Raw genomic sequence first — 19,749 nt, 5'->3', positions numbered from 1 at the left:
TTCTAATTAGAGCTGATCAGAACATAGAAATCCCTTCCCATGAAAAATTTTGCATTTTTGAAAAAAATAATCATCCTAAAGTGGGACAATAGTAAAAACCACTACATTTTTTTTTTCCAGAGGACAGGTTTTCAAGAAAAATTCCATTTCAGGAGACCCAAAAGGGAATTTTTTGGCTTCCCAGCCACCAGCTTAGAAGTCTTTGTCAGTTTCAGTAATGAAATTGAAAAGAGCTTTCCAACCTCACTGCAGCAGAGGTGGGGGCAGAGCAGGGAGACTAAGCCATTTTGTGTCAACCTAGTTGTGCATGTGTCTACACTTAAATTCATTTCTCACTGGTGTAAGGGTCCCCTTATGCCAGAGTAACACCAGCTCACTAAGCAGCATTGAGCCAAGATCAATGTACTGAGGTCAATGCAGCATGAGTGGAGATATTGAGTTACTTATGTCAAATCTAACAGTCCTCCAGCAGCTGTCCCACAATGCCTGACACTGATTGCTCTGGTCACAGTTGTGAACTCCACTGCCTGGAGTCCCATGGGTGCTTCCAGCTTGTGACATTTCCCAAGGCACAATCTGGACTGATGAACAGCTGTGTCCCCTCAGTTCTCCGAATTGGGGGGACTCTTACATTGCTTTGCTGTAAGAACTATCACTTCTGGTCTGCTCTCACACAGCCTCCAGCACGTAAGTTACTCCCAGTTATATTGTATGAGTACTATAGCCAAGCACTCCTGAATTACACTGCAGAGAAACACCAGCAAATTCCCGGTCCCAGACCTCCACCAGCAATGTGAGTGTTGTATTGCCCATCTCTCTCCTAGACAATTCAAGCTCATATAAAGTCTGTCATTTTATTAGTAGAACATGATATGCACAAATCCTGTAATCCCAAATGGAGTTTTCCAAATACTTCAATCAAAACACACTGGTTTAGATAAAACAGTAAGACAAGTTTAACTACAGAAGGATAGGTTTTAAATGATTCCAAATAATGAGACATAAAAGTCAGAATTGGTTACAAGAAAACAGAAGTAAATTGCAACTAAAGTCTAACTTAACAAGCTAAGTGAATTCAAAACAAAGTCATTCTTACCACATGTTTCAGCTGACTTGCTGGCTGAATTTCTTTTAGTCAGGATCCCTCCCCCAGTCCAAAACTGTTTTCTTTGTTCTTTCTGGTGTTGTTGATGCCATGAGTAGATTAAAAAAGGAGAGATCTTTTGGTGCATCTGCTCTTGTTTCTTATAGTTCTTTCTCTTCCTCAAGAAGCATCTCCAGCTGAGGTTCAGGAGACAAAATCTGTGTGGACAGGAGGTTTCTTTGTCAAGATGTAGACATTTTTCACTCACACCCTCTTTCCTGGCAAAGAATGGCCACTTAACCAGATGATGGTCCATCTGATCTTGTTGACACCTGGCTGAGGCATTGGCTAGCCTTTTGTCTCTGGGGGAATTGGTTTGTGACTGCTCCTCAGTTCAAACATGTCTTAGTAATATCATACAATAGAATCTTAACTTTACTTACAATGTTGACACACATTTTAGCAGTGCAATAATGATCAGCAAATTATGAATTTTCAAATGATACCTTACAAGAAATAATTTTCTACAAATTTGCATAGTCCTGTAAAAGAGGTGAGCATAGCGTACAGACTGTCACACACAAACCGTGTGAATTTTTGAAATTCCTTTCTCTGGTTATCTAGCTTCATGAGCACACCGCTAGCTGCTTTCTACTGTGCGCAACTTTCCAGCGAACAATACTGGTTACACACTCCAGTCATGCTCCTGCCTGGAATAGATGGGAGATATTTGATCTCCTGAGCTTGTGGGGAGAAGAGGCTGTGCAGGCATTGTGCTGAACCAGCCATAGAGACATCAACAAGCAGATTCCTCAGGGAATTCAGGAAAAGGGGTACAACAGGAAACAGCAGCAGTGCCCCATGAAAGTTAAGGTACGGTGTACCCCAGAAGGCCAGGGAGTCCAACAATCAATCCAGTACCAAACCAGAGACCTGCTGCTTTTACAAACAGCTGCATCCCATACTTGGTGGAGATCACACCACTCCACATGCCATCATGGATACCTCTGAGGTGTCCAAGTCACAGGCCCCTGCCATGAACAGCAAGGATGAGGAGTATGGGGTATCGGCAACCAGGGGATCCAGTTGTGCCAGGAGCCAGGACTGACTCCACCACAATCCATCCAGTCCCTGCAGTTGAACCCAGGTGAGGCTGATGCAGGAGAAGGAGCCTTGGATAATGTGTAAATAAATTTCCCATTACTGCAATGGTGCCACCAACTAAGCAGGGCACAACTATTGACTTCTAATTAATTTTCTCGTACAACAAGAAGTAGTGGTGCAACAAAGAGGTGAAGTTGATACTTGCTTTTGATTCCCCTCTAGGCAAGGGGGGCATGCAGAGGAGTTGTACACAGGGTTGTCCCTTGAATCCTCCTGAGATCTCAATGAAACTTCCATGGAGGTACACTGCAATCCTCCTGAAGGTTTCTAGGGATGGCAGCCATGTTTCTTTTGCCACAGAAAAATACTTTCCCACACCAGAAAGGAATAACTTTGGCAGGCACCATTTTCATGAACAGGCTAGCAGCACTCAGGCTTGGGCAGCTTTGGGATGCCAGCAGCAGCTGTAGTCTCTGTGCCTTATGTTACCCTCAGGAATGAGATATTAGCTAGAATCACCACTGCCTGTGGAAAATGATGCCAATATTCAATGCCAGTGCCCTCTGCTCATAGTTTCATGCAACTGAGCAATTCCCTCCTCCTTTCCCTCATCCCTGGTGGGCCATTCAGTTCAAGCCATGGTGAGTGAGTGGCCCTGGGCACAAGCACTCCAAAGGTCAAGTGTCAATAAGCATGTCTTGTTAAACACTTGAGGGCAGTGGTGGGCAACCTGCAGCCTGTCAGGGTAATCCGCTGGCGGGTCGCGAGACAGTTTGCTTACATTGACCATCCACAGGCATAGCCACCCACAGCTCCCAGTGACCGCGGTTTGCTGTTCCCAGCCAATGGGAGCTGCGGGAAGCAGTGCGGGCCTCAGGGACGTACTGGCTGCTGCTTCCCGCAGTTCCCATTGGCCGGGAACGGCGAACCGCGGTCACTGGGAGCTGAGGGTGGCCATGCCTGTGGACGGCCAATGTAAACAAACTATCTTGTGGCCCGCCAGCGGATTACACTGACGGACTGTGTGCAGCCCATGCGCCGCAGGTTGCCCACCACTACTTTAGGCGGAAGAGGGGAGGTGAAATTTTAGTTTCACTTTCCATTCCTACTATCCTGACAATAGTTCCTTTGTGTGTTTTATCCATAATTGTGTTGGCCTTGAGGGGTTTGCCCTCCACACTAGAGGAGGGTCTGACCCAGATGAGTTAAAAAAAATAAAAAGACACGGGAGGACATGTTCTGTGAGATCCTGCAAGCTAGTGCTGCATCAGATCCTGAAAAAGGGCCTGCAAGGTCAATAGTGCAGTTTGTATGGAGAGGGAAAGAGCAGACAGGAGAAAGGCAGAGGAAAAGGAGCGGGACATGCATGTGGACATAATGGAGCTTCTCTGTCAGCAAATTCAGATGGTGCAGCCTCTTGTGGCCCTACAGGTTCAACAATCCCATGCCCATCTCCCATTGGAATCTGTGTAAAACTGCAGCATAATGCTCCCTCCGCTCAGCATTGCACATGACCTCAAGGCCTGCACACCTATCCCTACCATGCCAAACCAGGGGAAAGCATGAACATTCACTGCTTCACCTACACTGACCTGTGAGAGCCACAGCTGATGTATGTGTAGGTATAATGGACATCAGTGTTCCTTCCTTTTATTTAAGATTTCTTTTAAAGAATTTAGTTAAAACATATTTACTTTTAAGTTTCAGACTTTTTTGGAGTTGTGCCTGTAAGTGAATAAAACTTGTTTTGAAAATTATTCATCTATCAGTTTGCAAACACTTAGTGTGTAATGCCTACTGACAGTGAAAGTAGTGGTCTTGTACACACACAACCTATTGGATCAGTGCCAAACAGTGTAGTCATCATAAATGTATGGCAAGCACCCCAACATTAGTAGGTGCACTGTCAGTGATATATGCACAGATGTGCAGCAAGCACCATAATTCATAACGGGCTCCCCAAGCTGCAGTGCCAAGATTCAGCCCAGTACAACAAAGCACATTATTGCAGCTAGCTGTTAAAGTGTTCTTTCAAAGCCTCCCTTAGCTCCTTGTTGCGCTTGTCTGATAGCTCTAGTATCTGCCAGTTCAAATTCAGCAGACAGCTTCTCTACCTCCACCCTTGTGAAGCAAAGGGTGAAATCTTGCCACAGATGTTATGCAGGACACAACAGGCCACTATAACCTCTGGGGTATCTTCTGCACTGAGATCCAATCTGGTGAGCAAACAATGCCAGCGCCCTCTGAGTCTACCATAAGCACATTCAACTTCATTCCGCACCTGCTCAGACTGAGCTAAATCTTTCCTTGGTGCTCTTGAGGTAGCCAGTTCACAGCTTCATAAGCTGGGGCGTAAAGGGTAGGCTGGATCCCCCAAGATGACTCTTGGCATTTAAATGGTAATGTGCCGGTTGGGAAAGAAGGTCCCACCTGTAGCTTTTTGAACTGTCCTGTGTTCTCAAAGGAGTGAGCATCATGCACCTTCCCTGATGAGCCAGCGTGGATATCAGTGAAGCATCCCCAGTGATCCACCAGCAATTGCATAAGCATGAAAAAAATAGTCCTTTCTGTTGATGTACTTTGCGGCAAGGTGCTCTGGGGCCAAAATAGGGATGTGAGTGCTGTCTATTGCTCCACCATAGTTTGGGAACCCCATAGCAGCTAAGCCATCCATTATATCCTGCACATTGCTGAGAGTCACAGGCCTGGGTAACAGGAGATGAGTAATGGCCCTGCAAGCTTGCTTCAAAGTAGCCTCCACAGTGGATTTTCCCACGTCAAAGGGACTTCCCACTGGCTGGTAGCAATCTGGCACTGCCAGTTTCCATAGTGTGATTGCCACAGATTACACTAGGGCCTGAGTCTCATTTTGTCTGGGTGATCTTTTCTTCACTAGGAAAAAAAGTGTTTTCTTTTCTTACGTTAGGTGACATTAAGTGAAATCCTAGTGGAGATAAGGCAGTCTGTAGTTTTCATATGAGTTAGCAGGTTGAAGTAAACCTAGGCATGCTCATAGTCCTTACCTCAACCTACTAAAGGGCCTAATGTTTACCTCAACCTGCTAACCCATGTGAAAATTACAAACCCACCTTGTTTCCACTAGGATTTCACCTTGTGAAAACTGACATGAGTTAACACACCTTTTTCTTCAGTGAACGTGTACCCTGGGAGGTATATACAAAATTGTGTTGTCAACCCTGATTTCATCAGAAGTTGCACAATATTTGGTGTTTATCCTAAAGCCCTAGCTCCTGGAATCTTAGTTTTCACTTTGAAAGAGTTCCTAGTCCTCATGGTAACAGAAAAAAGTTTGAAAATCTTAACCTTAAAACAGCAGGAAAGCAAATAAAATAATCCCTAATTTATTATTTTCTAAAATCTGATGATTTTAGAGCCAATCTCATAATTTTTTAAAGAGGGCCTGACTCCTGATTGTTGAATGCTTGATTTGGATTGGAAGCATTGTAATAGTTACTTTGGTTTCTGCTGCAACCACCTGCAGGACTTCTATCAAAGTAGTGATCAGAGAAATAGTAGCAGGACCAGAACGGTGTCTGTTGGGAGCAGGACTGTAACAGAGTCATCAGCAGGCTAGATGGCCTAGTGGGTAGAGCACGTAGTGCCACCTCACAGCTGGAAGGTCTTTCCATCCAGTCACTCTTCTTACCAGAGGGGAGGCAAGTTGGGCATGAGGCTTATGCCCCTCTTGCAGCAGGGGTCATTGATAGGGGAACCTAGGCCCTCCCACTGCACCAAGCTCCAACCCAGGACCTTAAAAGGGTCAGTGTCTGGCACCCTAGAGTGCCCTCTAAGTTACCCTACCTGGGTCACTTCGTACCATCCACTTCCTCCCGCAGCTCCAAGTCCAATATAAGGTAAAAAGAAAAAGAAAACTTCAGCCCAACTGGGCTCAGCACATAGTCTTATTCCTCTCAGAGTGGCTTCTCCAGCATGCTTGTCCCACAGCTCTCCAGGTAGGTCTGTCTTCCTCCCCAGCCTTCCCCCTTCTGGGCTGAGTTGCTCCCTTTTCAACTTTTTCTCCAGTTGGAGCATGCTCTGCTGGTCTTGAGGGGTGGGACTACTTGGGCCCAGCATTGTCCTTTAACCCCTATGGCCCACTGTGGAATTTGTACATCCCATCACAGGGACCATGCCAGCTTCCAGTGGGTTTAAGAAAGGCTCTAGCATGGCTTTTCTGACCACTGTAGACCAGATTTGAGAACCTCATTATAAAATCATGTTATATACAACCTAAAGAGTCATCTATCGCTCAGTAGTCTGTAGCATGTGTTGATCACTTGTACAGTCAGTTTCTTGACCACATTTTGATTCATTATCAGACATATTCAAGAAACCAAATAACCAAGTTCAGTCAGGTTTATTACTAAAAACCAATAATATAGTGCAGGAAAGTGGTTCAATGGGATACCAGTCTCCAAAAATCTGTCCCCTGCAGTGTTGTTACATTCACCTTACACAGAAGGTGTACTACAGAATATTTAAGGATATTTTACAAGTTACACATCTCTTTACATGTCACTAAAATCTAACCCATCAGCTGGTCCCAGCTCCTGTTCTGTTTCTTTGCTTATCTTTCTTTTGGACACTAGCATTCCAGGTACTGGTCCACGAAAGCACCTCCTAGGTTTGTACCAGGGTAGAACAGTCATATATATATATATATGTGTGTTGTCCTTTTAATTTCAGACATTCTAGTACTGGCCTGTGAGAGTAACTCCCTACCTGTTGCTATGGCAAAAAACACTCATTCTGATGCTGACAGTTTCCTATCTACTTTAGCCAAAACTTACTTCAGCTAATGCAGGCCATTATGGGATACCTAGCACAAGTAAACAGAATTTTCAAAGGTATAGGCCAATGTGGCCTATATAGAACATTATTACATGCTTAATGCATATTAAAAGGGAAGAAGGAGGATCCTGGGAACTACAGGCCAGTCAGCCTCACCTCAGTCCCCGGAAAAATCATGGAGCAGGTCCTCAAGGAATCAATCCTGAAGCACTTACACGAGAGGAAAGTGATCAGGAACAGTCAGCATGGATTCACCAAGGGAAGGTCATGCTTGACTAATCTAATCTCCTTCTATGATGAGATTACTGGTTCTGTGGATGAAGGGAAAGCAGTGGATGTATTGTTTCTTGACTTTAGCAAAGCTTTTGACACAGTCTCCCACAGTATTCTTGTCAGCAGGTTAAAGAAGTATGGGCTGGATGAATGCACTATAAGGTGGGTAGAAAGTTGGCTAGATTGTCGGGCTCAACGGGTAGTGATCAATGGCTCCATGTCTAGATGGCAGCCGGTATCAAGTGGAGTGCCCCAAGGGTCGGTCCTGGGGCCGGTTTTGTTCAATATCTTCATAAATGATCTGGAGGATGGTGTGGATTGCACTCTCAGCAAATTTGCGGATGATACTAAACTAGGAGGAGTGGTAGATACGGTGGCAGGTAGAGATAGGATACAGAGGGACCTAGACAAATTGGAGGACTGGGTCAAAAAAAATCTGATGAGGTTCAACAAGGATAAGTGCAGGGTCCTGCACTTAGGACGGAAGAATCCAATGCACCACTACAGACTAGGGACCGAATGGCTAGGCAGCAGTTCTGCAGAAAAGGACCTAGGGGTGACAGTGGACGAGAAGCTGGATATGAGTCAACAGTGTGCCCTCGTTGCCAAGAAGGCCAATGGCATTTTGGGACGTATAAGTAGGGACATTGCCAGCAGATCGAGGGACGTGATCGTTCCCCTCTATTCGACATTGGTGAGGCGTCATATGGAGTACTGTGTCCAGTTTTGGGCCCCACACTACAAGAAGGATGTGGAAAAATTGGAGAGAGTCCAGCAGAGGGCAAGAAAAATTATTAGGGGTCTGGAACACATGACTTATGAGGAGAGGCTGAGGGAACTGGGATTGTTTAGTCTGCAGAAGAGAAGAATGAGGGGGGATTTGATAGCTGCTTTCAACTACCTGAGAGGCGGTTCCAAAGAGGATGGTTCTAGACTATTCTCAGTGGTAAAGATGACAGAACAAGGAGTAATGGTCTCAAGTTGCAGTGGGGGAGGTTTAGGTTGGATATTAGGAAAAACTTTTTCACTAGGAAGGTGGTGAAACACTGGAATGCGCTACCTAGGGAGATGGTAGAATCCTCTTCCTTAGAAGTTTTTAAGGTCAGGTTTGACAAAGCCCTAGCTGGGATGATTTAGTTGTGGATTGGTCCTGCTTTGAGCAGGGGGTTGGACTAGATGACCTCCTGAGGTCCCTTCCAACCCTGATATTCTATGATTCCAATATATATGGTGCAAATATATTCCATAAATATGCATTGGTCAGCATGTGGTTTGGTTGGGGGATGGTGGGAGTCTGTGCACACTGGTCAGGAAAAGTATGCTAGACACATGGGATCCTCATGCTTATTAGCAACAAGGGCAGTCAGGACCAAGGGTCAGAGCAGGGCAAACCTGAGTCTGGGAACAGCAGCGGAGTTCAAAGTCAGGTTCTAGGGCAGGGTTGATACCAAGGATCACCGTCCAAGGCAGATTTCAGGGTTCAAGTAGGAGGCAAAGTTGATACCAAGCCAAAAATTCAGGAGCAGGGCCTGGCTATAAGAGCTACAGAATCACTGTTGCCTAGACACTTCCTGGAATACCAGTTGGGTATATATAGGGCAGGGAGCCAACTGGGAGCCATGAGGCTGCAGTCTGTCTGTCAAAACCTTGAGGTGGAACTTCCTATGGTCTGTATCCACAGTGGGTCATGGAAAGTGGAGCACAAGCTGATTACACCTGCCATTGGGTACCAGTTAGGGTGACCAGACAGCAAGTGTGAAAAATTGGGATGGGGGTAGGGGGTAATAGAAGCCTATATAAGAAATAGACCCAAAAATAGGGACAGTCCCTATAAAATCGGGACATCTGGTAACCCTAGTGCCAGTTTGGACCTGTCAGCTGCCTGGTAGTTTTACAGGACTGGGTTCTAGACCCATGGGGCCTTAAAATAATGTTGCTGAGATAACATGGTTCCTCCACCATGAAGCAGCACTAAGTGAACCCTTTTTTTCCTCATTGGCAGTATGAATGTATGAAATGTAAGCCTGGATAATTTTACAGAGCACAATCCATTTAGTAGGAAATTACTATAGAAATATGATACTGAACTTCAGAGTGAAAGCCAGCTGCTCCTGACAGACTAATACAGTCTCAAAGCAAGAGGCACACTGCTAGTATGAAAGACACACAGAATGTTAGCTAGAAGAGAGAAAAGACCTTAGAACTAGCAAAGACATTCCTCCAAATTCTGTTGTGCTGCAGTGTCACTGAGTCAGTATGAGTGGAAAAGGGCCCAGAGGTCTCCCACTAGGGTAACTATTACTGAGGAAAAAGAGGAGCCCCTATGTTGACAGAAGAGATACTACTAATTATTGCTAAGCTCTTCATTGCTGGTGTCTGGTTGTTAGTTCAATCAAACAGGAAGTGTTTACTGTGTTGCTTTAGATCTAACAGGTACAGTGTAAGAGGAGGAGTTAAGTTTAATTTAGCAGGGGTAAAAGTTTGATGTGCTATGCAGGTGGGTGCATGGGCACGGTATGTACTAAAACAAAATCAGGTCATGCTGAAGAAGGTCCAGGTGGTTATGTATTATTTGGTTATTGTTATGCCTACGAAAAAGAGTAGTTTTCCTGGGCATTTTGGAATTGAAAATTCTACTATAATCAGCAGCACTTATGGAATTAATAATCATTGGTCTGGCTAATTATTTAGAATGCTTAATCCCTTTACATCTGCAATGGGATTCGTAGGCATGAAAGCAAGCAGCAGGGTGAATGCTTTAATCTTTTCCCTTTAATGATGCAGTTGGCACAGAAGTAGTCCATTTGACCCAGAAGGATACAATTACATGAAATCTTAAAAGATGGCTTTGTAAAATTGAAAAGTCTGAGTATGAACAGAAACACAGTAGGAAAGTACAGAGGATGTAGTGGGCTAAGGTTCATTACTCCTTCTCCATGCGGCTTGAGGGAAGAGTAGTGAGGTAATGTGGAATGAAGCCACCCAGGAATAAAAACAGGCTCAGATCAGCCCTATTGACCAAATAGCAGCAAGGATGCAGCGATTTAAAAGTTCAAAACTCCTGAGGAATGCAGATAAACTGATCATGTCTCCAGGTAAACCTTATTAGATGTATAAACACAAAGGAGGTCATATGTTCTAAGTGAGAAAGAAGAATCTTGCAGGCAAGGCATGAGATTAGGATTTGGAATAGAATCAAAAGGTCCCACTCCCAACTCTGCCACAGGTTTACAGGCTGTAGCCATGTAAGTGAAAGCAAGAAGTCTGGATGCCTGTAGGATAGTATGTCACTTCAGGCCAGATAGTAGGTAGTTATACCAAACTACTCTCAAAGGTTGACATGACTGCAAGTTAATTAGCATTTGTAAAGCTTTGATCTTCAGATCCAAGTTGAGAAGTAACATTATAGAAATTCTTCAGTTTCACACTCACCCAAGTTTTGTTAAATAAGTTAAATGTTAACTGAGATATAACTAAAGGTCTCTATGATATAGTTTTAGACACTTTGATCATATGTCAGAGAGCTCCAGTGACATATGAACATGCACTTGGAGGAAACATGCTGCTCTCACATATTTTAATGCAGATTTTGCCTTCCGTGTAGACTTGTTTCACTAATGTTCATCCGACAAGAATTCTGTTATTCTTAACTTTTTGCCAATCAAAAGGTTCTTTGATCAGACCCTTTTTATGAAACAAAGGCTATAGAGATTTAATCTTATTATGGACAGCAGCTGAATATATTTGCCTTGCAAGACCGACCAAAATTACTAGCATTTTCTTTACTTAAAAAAAATTGGGATAAATCTAAATTGCCTCTGTCAGTTTAATAAGGATGGCCATCAAAGAAATCAGATCACTCATGGCTTAGTTTGCCTACATCTGCACTCTGGTAGAGTATAAATTGAAAGCAGATATGCTTTTTAAATTTTTTTTGACTGTTTGAATATTTTAATGTTTATCAGAGTATAAAAAGAGACGTGATTAAAATTAATCTTAAAATGTGGTTTGGAAAGAAGAACAATAAAGGCCTATCTCCTAATCTGGTTACAGTTACAATTTTGTTTACAAATATGTGAACCTGCTTATTTTAAAAATGGCTTGATGATCATGCCTCTCCCCAAACACACACAAGCATTTCATAATGAGTTGGATCAAGCAACCTCCCAGGCAGTTTCCCACCTCCCTGTCTGGGAGCCCACATGGCCAGACTCTCCCCCATGCCCTCTAATTTACCATCCTCAGTTTCCCCTACGATCTTTGAAATTAATGGGAGTCTTGCCGTTGAAGTCAGTGGGCTTTGGATCAGGCCATAAACAAGAGACCAGATGGAATAGTAGAGCATCTGCCAGGTCTTCAGGCTGTTGCTATGTTCAGATCTCCTGCTGTCTGGACCTCTCCCCATCATGTACTTGGAGAAGCTCTGGAATACACCTGAATACAGTCACAGTCTGAGACCCTCAGCAAACCTATGCTAACAGACCTTGGGTGTCCCACTAGTATCATCAGTGTTTGATAACAGATGGAGTATGAAAAGGTAGATAGCCCTGGAAGTCTGTTGGTCAGAGGGAATGTCAATTGAGGAGACCTATGAAGACAGAAGTATAGTCTGGAAAGGGATATAAGAATGATTTAGAGAACAGGGAAGAAGAGAGGGAAGGATGAAACAAATCTAAAAAGGTTTGACTAAACACTTCAGCTAACAGGCTCCTTTGCTTTTTACCTGTTTGACTTTTATGAGGTCAGGTTATCATATGTGTTGAACAACACAGCATGGCCTTGCTGCAAACCCCATTGGAAATCAATGAGAGGCTTTCCATTGATTTCAGTGGGCTTTGGATTAGACCCCAAGTACCTTAGCATGGGATGTTTTCCAAATACGTATTACAGAAATTGAGTTTTGGAATCTTTTTTGCCCAAGTTGAGTGATAATGCATCCATTATATAGTTACTACAAAATTATGCACATTATTTCTAGAAAGATAAACTGATTCAAAAATAATAAAACCAGGGAAAACCTAGACTGAAATCAAATTGAATGTGAACTTTAAGTTTGAGAACTGTTGGAGACCCCAAATCAAAGCCTTTAAGCATGTACTTAACTTTAAGCACATCCTTAAGTGCATTGCTGAATTGAGGCTGCAAAAAGTTACCCTCATTTCTCCTCATGCAGAGCCACAAAATGCTGATATCAGCATCAGGATGTCTATGAGAGCTGGTCAGAAAGTGATAAGCTTTATGCAAAGTGATTCAAGAGGAAGAAAAGTAAAACAACAAAATGCTTGGGGAAAAATGAAGTTTTTCCTGCAAGATGTTTTATTTTAACAAAGGGGTTTTTGTCAAAGTTTTCAAGTGAAAAATTCTCTTATGTTGACATCTCAATATTCAGCTTCAAGGCATGTCTGGATTCATGGGGCAACACATCTGGGAGGTATAACTCAAGGAAACCCTAAGTTGTGTAAGGTCTGAGCAGGGCAGCTGGTCCAGGCCCAGCATCAATCCCAACAGGATATCCTCACAGCGGCTTGTTAAAGTCAGAGGAAATGGAGATTATCTGGCTGGCTTGGGGCAATAAGGGAGGAGGAAAGAGAGGGAAAAGCAGTGTTTTGCATGGTTACAGTTTGCTCTTTTAACTTGGAGCTGTTATCACCACTTTCACATACTTTATTGTATATTGCTTTCAACAGTGCTATAGATGTAAACAAGCTACCTAGTCTTCTTATCAAAATGTTCATCACTGCATTCCTTCTAAGCCCCTGCATATAGAATTCTATGTTGAGATATGGCTTTTAGCTATCTGAAGCTAAATTATTCATGTTTGTTGTAGTGATAATCTATGAAACGTTTAAATGTATGAAACAACTCTACTCTTTCCCCTATTGTTTAGCATAGCAGCAGAGTTCATTCATTCATCTGATACTCTGGGATTTGTTTTAACTTCAGACAGACAAAGAAATGACTTGCTAGTGAGTCTGCTGAGAAAGCAGCTGTCTGAGTTGTCCTGACCAAAATAAAATAAATAATTAATAATAGACTATGCAATTGTCTGCTAAGCACTGGTTGTTCTGATTCTGCATGTTCATAGAGTCCAGTCATGGACACCAGCGTGGTGTCTAGGCACTGTGATTTACAACTGACCAAAGACCAGTCTTCACTAGGTGCTCCCTAATCTGTCTTTTTCCCCAGTGGAGTCAATAAAGAAGAAAAGCTTTTGAACAAAGAGTTATTCCACAGGGGTTTTGAACTAAAAATAATTATCAAACTTCTCAACCAATGCAACCCCCATGACATCAAGATGTGGGGAGGGATAGGCTTTGTCTGGACAGGCAGAAAAAAAAATGGTAGTGACTCCTTTAGGAGTACCCTTTCCCTGCAGGGTGGAGATTGAGATCACCAGAGATAGTGGCCAGGTCAGTGAAGCTCAGTAAGCCATTGGCCCCGGACACCTAAGGGAAGGTATATAAACCCTCTCCCCCACCAGCCTGAGCCCCATTTCACACCTAGCTAGCAGCTGCAAAGAGAGGGGGGTCTGCCATGGTTACATGCAGCTGCCAACCCCCACCATGTGAGATTGGGGATCCTGGATCCCCACAAAAGCAAGGGTCCCAGTGAAGACTAGCTAGGGCTATCCCAGGATCCCCAAGGCAGCAGTGGTAGAGGAATGGGGCTGGGGCTTCTCATATCTGGTATAGCAATGAGACAACTCCCTTAACCTTTGCACAACAGGAGGGCAGTGGGATCCCAGCAATGCAGCTAGCTGCAGAGGGGTGGAGCACTGATGGCAGCCTCTCCCATTCCCCCCCTCCCCAAATGTGCAAACAATTAAGGAAGAAATGATGATCTGTATCATCTGCGGTATGGTCAGATAGTTCCCAGAGGAGTTAAAGTTGCAGACTAATTAAGCCATCTTCATTGCAGCTTGCCTTTCATCCTGCAGATTTGGGTTAATGGAATCTTCCTCTAACAGGCAAATGCATATTGAAAACCTGATCCTACAATCTTTATTCATCCAAGTAAGTAAGTTGCTCACACCATTAGCCCTACTGGAGTCATTAGTATTTCTAGCAGCCCTGTTTTATGAAGATATTTCAGCATATACTTAGAGTTAGGCAGATGAGTAGCCCCAGTGATGTCAATTGAATTATTATTGTGCTTGAAGTTAGGCAGATGTTTAAGTACCTACTTGAATTTGGGCCTACCCACATGAGTAAGAGTGGCAAGGCTGATCCTGAAATGTGATGGACCCAACCCATTGTTACAGACTGAGTAGAAGGCATGCTTAGGGAAACTATCACAAGGAGATGTGGATACTTAGGGAAGTAGCCAGCACAAGAACCAATACACTACTGTCATGTCAAAAGTGAAATGCAAAGGGCAGGCTCCTCAGTGATGCTTCCCTTCCCCAGTGCACTAACATCCTGCATGTGCTCACTAGGAATGGCTGAGCACATGTTCAGTGGGGAAGGTGGAGGGTGAAAAGGAAAAAAAAACATTTTGACATGACACTGGAACCAGAGTTCAGTTGTCCAGTTTATTTAAAGCAACCCATTTGCTTTGTTTCAGAGTAACAGCCGTGTTAGTCTGTATTCGCAAAATGGAAAGGAGTACTTGTGGCACCTTAGAGACTAACCAATTTATTTGAGCATGAGCTTTCGTGAGCTACAGCTCACTTCATCGGATGCATACCGTGGAAACTGCAGCAGACTTTATATATACACACAGAGAATATGAAACAATACCTCCTCCCACCCCACTGTCCTGCTGGTAATAGCTTATCTAAAGTGATCATCAGGTTGGGCCATTTCCAGCACAAATCCAGGTTTCCTCACCCTCCACCGGGCTATCACCAGCAGGAGAGTGAATTTGTGTGGGGGGGTGGAGGGTGAGGAAACCTGGATTTGTGCTGGAAATGGCCCAACCTGATGATCACTTTAGATAAGCTATTACCAGCAGGACAGTGGGGTGGGAGGAGGTATTGTTTCATATTCTCTGTGTATATATAAAGTCTGCTGCAGTTTCCACGGTATGCATCCGATGAAGTGAGCTGTAGCTCACGAAAGCTCATGCTCAAATAAATTGGTTAGTCTCTAAGGTGCCACAAGTACTCCTTTCCATTTGCTTTGAAGCATTTTGTTCTGCTTCCCATTACTATATACAAATAATCATGTTATAATATCCCCCCCCGATAGAAAGCGACTACAGACCAAATTCTGCTTTTATTATAACCAGTGCAAAATCATTAAAACACATGCAGCGTCACTTGTGGTCAAAGGTAAAGGATTTGCCTGATCCTCATGAAGGAATGGATTCTGAAGCTGAGAGGGAGACATTTGCCCAGCTGATATCACAGCTGAATGATGTGTCACATTTGTACTATGCTTTATATTCCTGATTTACCCTGAAGCAAGAACAGAGATGCTATATCACCCTTTTTGTGAAACCTAGCCAGCAGAGACCTACAGGCCTGACACCATGAGGTGCCAAGTACCCACTTGGCATTAGGATAGTAACCATTTAACTGAAATGCTTACAGTTTGTCCAAATCATCATTTTAAGTACACTATGTATAGAAGTAGATGCAACTGTTCAATTAGTATGGACTTTAGTGCCTTGCAGATAATAAATATCCCTGCTGGATTTTATTTTTAGGTCCCATTGATCATAAAAACATAAGGAGGGAGAGCAGCAAGTGCCGGTTAAACAGTGAATTCTTTTGTAAGAATCCATGGGTCGAGCACCCATGTCTGTAGAGCCAGGGATACCTGATACTGTCCCAGTGGTGATGTGGGACTATGTAGAACTCTAGTCAAGGAGCACTGTAGAGATCAGGCACTTGCAGGATATATGGCCCAAAGAGTCTAGAGTGACAGCACCCTGGGCCCAGCAAACTATCTAACCCTGGAAGATACCCCAGGAACTGGTCTGGGAAACCACACAGATTTTTGGTCTATTATGATTCCAGTCTGCACTTGCTTCCTGATCTCTGGCCTCCTGGTTCTAGCTTGGTAACAGCTTTTGATCTCCATTCTCTGACCCTGGCCTGACTCTTGCTTACTGATTCCTTGCTCACTGACTACTGCTTTGTGACTGTCCTTGATTGGTGGATGCCAGCTCTGACTGCTAGACCAAACCACCTATGTCCTGGTCCCTTAATCTTTAATGAGGGGAAAAAAAACACCACTACTGTAAAGTTGCTTTGGTGTTTGTTTCTTAAACTACTGTGTGATGTTAGCAACTCAGATTCCAATAAGATGCTACCATTTAGCATGGCGGTGCAAATCCAGCAGTTTGGTTATCAGATTCATAGAAACCTTTTATGTACTGTATTTTTAGTTTTTTTAGGTTGCTACCCTTAAGTTTCATTTTGAGTTTGAATAGGGTGACCAGATAGCAAATGTGAAAAATATGGAGAGGGAGTGGAGGGTGATAGGCACCTATATAAGAAAAAGCTATGAATATCAGGACTGTTCTGTAGGAGGGTGGGGCAATCACCGGCACAGCACCTCCTGCTGGTTAGTCCAGGAATTAACTCATCTAGCTTAGGAGTGAGCTTCTCTGGCCAGTTTCTCCCCTGCCTCTCTACCAGTTCAGGCCCTGCATCGCTCCCAGACCACAGTGCCCCTTACCTTGGGGTGCTGCCCTACAGCAGTGTCCCTACATTCTGGGTCTCCCCTCCCAGGGGAATCCCAACCCGTCCTATTCCCACCTTGCCTCAGTGGCTACTGCCAGTCATCTTCTAGCCCCTTCTCTCAGCAGAAGACTGCAGTCTAGAATGGCCACTCATCACTGGCAAGGAGGTTGGACCTGCTGCCTTTTCTTGCCCTGGCTGCCTCCCTGCAGCCCTAGTACCTCCTCAGGCCTTTGACACAAGGCCTCAGCCTGGGAAGTAGCCAGGTCAGAGCTCCCCAGCTCAACCTGCCTTTTCCTAGTATTGCTCTGTCCAAGGTATCCCTGTCTCTACCAGGCTGCTAGAATGAAGACTGCCTTCTTTACCCCCAGGAGCCCTTCTTATACTGGCCCTGCCAGGCCCTGATTGGCTGCCTCAAGCCCACTCATGGTTGGCTCCCTGGGGCAGCCCTTTCCCAGGGCTGTTTTTAACCCCTTCCAAATCTGAGCAGGGTGAGCGCCCCACTACATGTCCCTATAAAATCAGGGCATCTGGTCAACCTCGCTTTGAATAAGTGTTTATTCTTTTAATGCATTACATTCAGTGTTTATCTTTTGCTCTTAGTAGTCTGACATCTTAAATAGAAGTAAAGAAATAGATCACTCCAAGGGCCCCCATTTGCCCAGTCATTAAATAGAGGGAGATACATCAAAATCCACTATGGAACTTTGAGTGTGCAGTAACATGGTCCACATGAGTTAGTGTGTGGCAGGTTGGTGCCCTGTATATTTACACCCCAGCTTGCAGTGCACTAAGTCACCACATAGACAAGCCCTAAATTCATATGAATTGTCCCACTGTTAGTAAAAGATACTAATGCTATACTTTCATTTTTGCAGTGATGCTAGGATAAGTTATTTCTAGAGTTGGAAGTCCTATTCTGGGGGTAATATTCTCTATTCAATGGGTTTTAGGTGTGTAATTCAGCATTGAGAGAGAAGCCTATTTGGCCACCTTCCACATGCCAACGTCCTTTCCACTTTTCCTACGGGGTGTACTTTTCCATTAACATTTATTAAACTCATTTCCCCTGTGAGAACTTGGGCTCCTTCTGTGATTACTTAAGTTGGGGGAGGATGAATGGTATAGGAATTATACTAGGTATAGAACAAAAAAAAAAAAAATTAAAGTGTGTGTTTGGTACTTCATGGAAGAGAGGTTTCTGTTCCAGAGAGCTTACAAGCCAGTGACCTGATCCAGCAAATACCCACCCATAAATAACTTTTCCCATTAACGTTAACTTTACTTTTACTTTACTTTTGTGAGTAGTCACTCATGTGCTTATTTGCCAGTTTCACTCCCAAGCAATGGATATGACTAGTAAGCAATCAGTCAGGATGGAAGGTATGAGAAAAGGCACAGATTAGATATATTTGATAATGCACTTATGAACATGCTTACCCTGAGTCTTTGTGGCTCAAAACAGTCAGTCCTCTCCTCCTTTAGGGAAGGTACCTGCAAACAGTTATGGTGCTCAACCAAATGGGTGCATGCAGACACAGTAAAATGAGCGTGTGCACCTATATCCTTAGATGGTAGCAGTCCCATTCACAGCTTCCTGACTCTCCCACCCCCAGCAATCTATTCCTATAGGGAGTAAAAACCACTTAAGATGCTGTAAGTAGAAGCCATAGTAAAGTCAGAGCCCGTATGTATATTAGCAAGCGGATCAGGTCCCTGCTGCCCTTGACTAGACCCAGTAATACTTCTCTTGAATACAGCCAGTAACATCCTTCATTGCTATTTATGGCCAGCATAGCAGTATTTCTGCAATGGTTTGGATGAATTAGTATGCAATATATGTATAGTCTTTTAAAAAAAGACTATGAAGTAGAATATGTAGAGTTTTACCATCTAATTGTATTTGCATATAAAACTTCCTAGTGTGAAGTTGCTTGCTATGCATTCCTGTGCATTTTAAGGAGACTGCCACACAGTGGGCAAGATGCATGCCCTAACCATACAATCCAAATATCTACCTTTACTGTGGGCCACATGTCTGTTGACACTGTAAAATGAGTACATCCCATGGTTTCAGTAATCCATGGTGTCAGAATCCACTTGACAAAAGTTGAAAGTCAGTCCCCCTATTAATCATCTTTCAAATCCTTTGTATACTCTATGAAGGGGACCACTTATCCTTAAGTTTTTACTCATAAATTGTGTAAGGATAGTTTCAGTGTTCAATATGTAATTAGTAGGATTCATATCTATAGATAAGAACATAAGTAGCTGTTAACCTAAAAGATTAAGGGTTATTGCCCTGGTTATAAGCCAACCACTGGTGTTAGGAAGAAGCTTTTCCTCCAAGCTGTTTATTCCTAGTTGATTATGAGGTCTTGTTTCTTTCTCCACATTATGTGCTTCTGATTCCTGAGAGAGACCAGATCCCAACGAGAGGGGTAATATTGTTGAACCACATGCAGGATCATAGGCGGTGACTTAGTGGGTGCTCTGGGGCTGGAGCACCCATGGGAAAAGAATGGTGGGTGCTCCACTGGCAGCCCCCCTACCAGAACCTCCCCCTCTCCCAGCACCTCCTGCCCACCAGTGGGCCCCACCAATCAGTGCCTTCCCCTCCCTCCCAGCACCTACTGCTGGCCTCAGATCAGCTGTTTCACAGCCTCAGGAGGCACTGGCAGGGGAGGAATGAGGGTGCAGCATGCTTGGGGGAGGGGGCAGAACTGGGCAGGGAAGAGGCAGGGTGGGGGTGGGAAAAAGCAGGGCAGAACTGGGGCGGGGAGCACCCCCAGGCAGATTAGAAACTTGGCACCTATGCACAGGATAGGAGTGATACCAAGGTCTGCAT

The 19,749-nt window shown here is 44.0% G+C and overlaps 1 long non-coding RNA gene across 1 annotated transcript in view; it reads right to left on the bottom strand.

Annotated features, from left to right (window-relative positions):
- Window positions 1-927: 927 nt before the first annotated feature.
- LOC125638516 (uncharacterized) overlaps window positions 928-19,749 on the bottom strand; it is a 38,496-nt gene continuing 19,674 nt past the window's right edge. Inside the window, exon 3 of the long non-coding RNA XR_007357250.2 lies at window positions 928-1,302. This is a non-coding gene — a long non-coding RNA (uncharacterized LOC125638516). The remainder of the gene's footprint in view (window positions 1,303-19,749) is intronic.

The sequence above is a fragment of the Caretta caretta genome, chromosome 6 (assembly GCF_965140235.1).
Source record: "Caretta caretta isolate rCarCar2 chromosome 6, rCarCar1.hap1, whole genome shotgun sequence".
NCBI classification, from domain to species: domain Eukaryota; kingdom Metazoa; phylum Chordata; order Testudines; family Cheloniidae; genus Caretta; species Caretta caretta.
The sequence above is the reverse complement of the archived record's forward strand: the minus strand, read 5'-3'. Positions and strand labels throughout refer to the sequence as shown.